The sequence below is a fragment of the Choristoneura fumiferana genome, chromosome 18, assembly GCF_025370935.1.
Source record: "Choristoneura fumiferana chromosome 18, NRCan_CFum_1, whole genome shotgun sequence".
In the NCBI taxonomy this organism is placed as follows: Eukaryota; Metazoa; Arthropoda; class Insecta; order Lepidoptera; family Tortricidae; genus Choristoneura; species Choristoneura fumiferana.
In genome coordinates this window covers 19,085,222-19,091,126 of record NC_133489.1, presented here as the reverse complement: position 1 = coordinate 19,091,126, position 5,905 = coordinate 19,085,222, and the positions used below count along the sequence as shown (strand labels likewise).

Here is a 5,905-nt window from a genome sequence, read left to right as displayed (position 1 = left end):
TTAAGGTGACGCATCGCTAAACAATTAATCGAAAACAGAGCGTTTGTACCCCGCAACCCGCTCACACCCCTCTATTTTTTACGCGGCTTGCGTGTCACAGTCGACCGTATGTTACACTGACAGCGCCTAGACAGCGCGCTAAAACAGACAGAGACGTCTTAGAGTTGCCCTTACAACTTTTTTTTAGTTTTTTTGCAAATAGCAGTAGGTAATGAAATCACGAGTATTTTTAACTGACTTCAAAAAAAGGAGGAGGTTATCAATTCGGTTGTATTTTCTTTTTTTATGTTTGTTACCTCAGAACTCCGTCATTCGTCTAGTAATGCTTTCAATTAGGTCCCATATGCACCAAATCAGGATCTGATGATCGGATCCTAAGGAAATCGAGGGAAGTCTTCAAATATTGTAGGGACACCTATGGTAATTTCGATATCTTTAGTAGTAACTTGTGCATTTGCTCTTGAAAATCTTCATTTCGTGAAGTGGAACTGATGATGAAGACCACATTTGACCAACCGAGCTACTACTCGATAACAAGTACCTCACGGGTTGAATTTCAATGACTTTAACACAGTTGCTAAGCAATTTAAGTTAATCGTAATGCATATGGTGAAATGGAACGGGTGACGATGCACCAGGACTCCTCAATAATGAAAGTCTCTGCATCGGAAAAAGCAATTTTTTGTAAAAGGTGACGAGCAGTTGACATTAAACTATTGTATCTTAGATCTTTTACACTGAAAGGCGTGAAAAAAAAATATAACGAAAAATTGAACTGACTACAAAAAACCATGAAAATAATTTTCTACCATTCTGAAGTCGGTGCCTCAGCACGAGCCAGCAGGAGTAATTGAAGCCCAATATACGCGTATAGTATGTAGGTGAGGTAGACGACTATATAGGTCCACTCCTGCTGGCTCGTGCTGAGGCACCGATTTCTGAATGGTAGAAAATTATTTTCATGGTTTTTTGTAGTCGGTTCAATTTTTTATTCTTATGGAACTATTTTACAAAATTTTATTAACTTGCAATATTTGTATTGTGTGTTGTTGTTGTTGTGTTGTTGTTTGTAAAATCTTGCAAGTGAATTTTGACTCACTTCTAGTGGTCTGATTGACGTGGAATTTGGCATAGGTACTTATGTGGGGTGGATGACAGTGCAAGTACAATCCACAAAAAGCACAGTCGACAAGAGCTTGTATTAAAAATTAAATTTATAGATTTCGCCTGCCACCATATATTGTCCATTTGATAGTAAGTAGGTTGAGACCCATTAGACATAAGAAATCTCGGGCCGTAAATGTAGGCAAGTACTGCAGAGCAAAAAGTAAATAATACAAACATACGGTTTTACAGGTAATTTTTTATATTTATCTTTTTTAATATTAATATTTTACTTATTTACACTTAACACAGTTATTTACTAATTTACATAGGTATTTATATTTTACATTTTACTTATTTATATTAAAAAATATTATTTACACAAACATTATTAAAAGACAACACAATCATTTATAGCCGTTTGTTAAATTTATTCATTTAGATCTACAAGATCTGCCAATGGCTGTATTTAACCAATAAGTTCTATAAACAGCCCGAAGAGGGCGTTGTTAAACTAGTATATAAGGAGATAACTCTTAGAAATAAAGGCCTTTTTTCCGCCATCACCGCCGGCAACGGTCGGCACCAAACAATTAATCTGTATTTTATTCTTCCCAGAATTGAGATTGGTTTTTGGATTCTTTTCGTATTTTTTTATTTCAACTCCAAATTTTGTTACTTTTACGATCATCCCGTAAAATCCACATCGAAAATACAAACTGAAACATAGATCAGAAAAATCAGGAAAGCGCTGGTCTCTTTTTCTGGTTTTTCCGTGCATCTATGTTTGTTTGTATTTTCCCAGAATTACCCAAATTTAACACCGTTATTATTCGGAAACTGACATAACATAATTTGAGTTGTCAACGTTAGCTACACACCGAAAACTCAGATTGCAAGCCTACTCGTACTTGATTTTCAGAAACTAATTTCATTATAGCTAATCTGCAATCAAACGAACACTTATGCTGAGAAAGTTTTACAAGTTCCATTATAAAATGATTAAAATCAATTATTCGGTGCCCCAAATCTTGATTTTCGGTCTCAATCTGAAACAAACGTTTATTTTACTCTAGATATTGTAAGGGTCAACTTTTTATTTAAGGTTCAACTGTGTTATTTTTAGTACAATACAAATATTCGTAACACCACAGATCAGTACGGTCAGCATCAAAAGTAGCTGCGTATTTTTAAACTTTGTCGTTATACAACAACGTACTTACACCATACAAATTTGGCAATATCCTAATACGACAAAGTAAAAAAATGATCCGCTACTTTGGGTGCTGACTATACAGTGAAATCACAGTAAAAAAAGGCAAAGTAGAAAAAAGCTGTCTTATATCTTTAAAATTAACCTTTTTAGAACCTAAGTACAAAACAATACAATACTCCGACTCTTTATTGTACACCAAAGTATAAGTACATTCGTTTACTGGCTTTAAGTTAATACAAAACTTACTGATACTTCAGATGCGCATTCTAATACTATGTTGAGAGATGAGTTATTTTTCTCACATTATATTTCTATCTATAATAGAAAAAAAAAACATTTTTACAAGTTTCAAACCAAAAAATATGATCTTTATTCTGCTCACGTAAAAATTGGCAATAAAAGAAATACTTACTGTAGCTGTAGACCTACATAGTTTCTTCAAGAAGGTCCTTATTATTCTTATCTGCAGTCCTTAAATAAATTTTCTTATTTATAAACTTGAATTTGTTATTAATTATACTATAATTACTATGTAGGTAGGTAGGCGTTTTCAAAAAAAAGTGTACCTTTTCTTTCAAAATGTATTTAATTTTTTCATATAAACTTTATGAGTCAGTTTTGTGACGCCCATACCGAGTGTATGAAAAAAAAACGTTACAAAACTGTCATTTTTGATAGGGACTTTTTTTAAACCATCGGAATCGATTGTACTTTTGATTCTGAGAAGGAAAAACTATATTTTTCCAAAATTGAAAAAAAAGAATGAATACGCTTTTTTGTGAAAACGCCCAGGTAGGTACTAAAATCTTACGAGATTAATACATTTTGTAACTGCATACATTGGCGAATTTTCTCGTTTTCTAAAGAAACGAAATTAAAATGAAGCGATATTAACTTGAGTTGATATTCAAAGTAAGTAGATCTTTAAAATTAATATGGATACATACCACTACATACCCTTGCATAAAATCGATTGACATTGTTTTATTTCCACCTAAATTCGAAGACGGCTCCATGACTTTATTCTCAGAACTTTGTTCTAATGATTGCTTCCTGAAAGATAATAATGTATTTTTATTATTTGTGTTACTGCTTATTGAAATATGAATAGTTTTGTAAGTATAGTCAATGGCTTTTTGTACAAACACTGAATTGCAATAATTAAAGGAATAAAATCGATTTTCTACAGTACCTTTAGATTTCTAAAGTTTAGAAGTTAATGTTTTCGCGTACTTAGGTACTTGCAGTTCACTATTGGTTCACACACATACTTTAGAATATTTTTAACTATTAATTACCTTACCTACCTACCTACTTACCTATCTAAAAAGTAGGTAAGTACTTAGGTATTACCTATTATACTCGTATAAAACTAGAAGCAGATAGGGAATATTACTGCAATGTTCTGCCGTCAGAATGCAGCACTAGCACAAACCGTAATCGAATGCCTTTTAAATGTCCGTAAGATACCAAAATATCACATTATATCAATAAAATTTTTGGAAATATAGCTCTGTTACTTTCGATGTAAATATCATATTATTTTGTTAGTATGTCATATGTCATGAACCGTCATGGCGACAAACTAAGAACTGACGTTGTCATGGCGATTTGTTTACGTTTTGTGCCAGTGAACTGTAGAAATATAATGATTACTCACCTTTTCTTAATCATAACCATACATTTATGAATTAAACAACCTTTCTTTTTCCTTTTTGAAGATCCGACATTTTTTTCCCATTTATTGCTCGGTATTATTTTATATGCGATCGATGGCGCGTGGCAGTTCGACTAGCATAGGTCCGTCGCTGACAACGCCGGCGGCGGTCTGAGGCATGCGCTGAGAGGGGACTGGTTTCATAGGGTTTCATACAAAATACGAGCGCGCGCTAGCTTATATTAAAATGTCGTAAGCGACAAAACGGTTTTTGTCGTTTCAACTACAAATTACAATTTAATAAAATAAAATCCAACTTGAAGGTTGAAGTATGGGTTAAAACTAATTTAATATGAAAATTTGGAATCTTAATTTGATCTGGGTTGCCTGTAACAAGCAAATCCCTGTCTTACAAGAGGTATCTTTGATATTTTTTTCTGTGCTATAAAATTTTACGAATCGTGTTTCGGCAACTTGGAAAACAAAGTCATTGAAATGAAGAATCAGGTTTTCAAATATCACTTTGATATGTTTTGTAATTGCTGAGATAAAACTAGATGTTTTTCACCAAAATGCCCAATTCGTCGTCTTAAAAAGTTTAAATAAACTTTTTCTTAACGTATCTTAAAGCTCAGTTATTAAAACGGTTCAAAAGTTTGCAGTGTTAAGGTAGTATTTAAAAACATATAGCCTCCTAACGCTCAGAGTCCTTATAAAGAACTACTGAATTTTAAATTCAACTACTTATCATAAATGAATAAAGTTTGAATTCATAAATCAAAAATTTGACTTTTCAAAGTAAAAAGTAAACCACGGCTCGTTTGATTGATACTGGCCAGTTATACATCACCGTGAAGGCTGATTAAATAGCTATAAATTTAAAAATGGAATACTCCGGAAATCTGCGCAACATTTTTTTTTATATTATTTTTCTGATGGATTCTGGCGGGAATTTGCGGTTACAATGGAACTTAGTCGACGTGATTTTCGAGATATGATTTATTATGACTTTAAAAAAGGTTTAAAGCCCAAAAATGTTTTGAACTTGTAGCCACGACTTTTGATGAGTCTGCTTGTTCTCGTGCAACTGTTTTTAATTGGTTTGCTGAATTTAAAAGAGGGCGGGAGAGCTTTGAAGATCAGGCGAAGTCGGGGCGACCACCAACCGCAGTTACTCAAGAAAATGTGCAAGCCGTGGAAAAAAATATCCGTGAGAACCGACGAATTACATACGTAGAGCTTGAGCGTGATCTAGGCATTGGATCAGCAGCACTGCAAACCATAATTCATGGACAACTGTCCCTCCATAAGCGTTGTTCGAGAGATCGAACTTAACGATTTGCAGAAAGAACGCCGCGTGGATTGGTGTAAATTTATGATAAATAAATTGGATGCTGGCGAGAAGAAAACTGTGTATGATATACTGACAGGTGACGAAACATGGTTGTATAACTACGATCCTGAAACAAAGCGGCAGTCAACGGTATGGTGCTTTGAAGATGACTCCAACAAAATGTCGCCGAGCACGAAGCACACAGAAACAAATGGTTGCCTCATTTTTCTGCAAGACAGGCCATATTGCGATTTTGGTGCTAGAGGATCAAAGAACTGTCAACTCAGAATGGTATGTGACAGTTTGTGCTCCACAGGTGCTGTCAGCTTGATGTGACAAGCGGCCAAAGTCAGGAACCCAGCACCTGCTCTGGCACCACGACAACGCCGCCCCGCACACTTCTGCCAGAACACTCGACTATTTTAGTTCAAAAAATGACACTATACTCCCTCACCCAATATATTCTCCTGATCTGGCACCCTGTGATTTTTACCTGTTTCCAAAAATTAAAGAAAAATTAAAAGGAAGGCGATTTGAAACCAGAGAAGATGCCCTGGCGGCCTATAATTATGAAATTTCTGAGGTACCCAAAGAA

General features: G+C 34.6%; 1 long non-coding RNA gene across 1 annotated transcript; it reads right to left on the bottom strand.

Annotated features, from left to right (window-relative positions):
* Window positions 1–1,759: 1,759 nt before the first annotated feature.
* Window positions 1,760–4,567, bottom strand: LOC141438039 (uncharacterized). Its single transcript, XR_012452446.1, has 3 exons — window positions 3,268–4,567; window positions 2,733–2,791; window positions 1,760–2,635 (listed from the first exon to the last, which is right to left on the bottom strand). It is a non-coding gene; the product is annotated as an uncharacterized lncRNA (long non-coding RNA).
* Window positions 4,568–5,905: the final 1,338 nt, after the last annotated feature.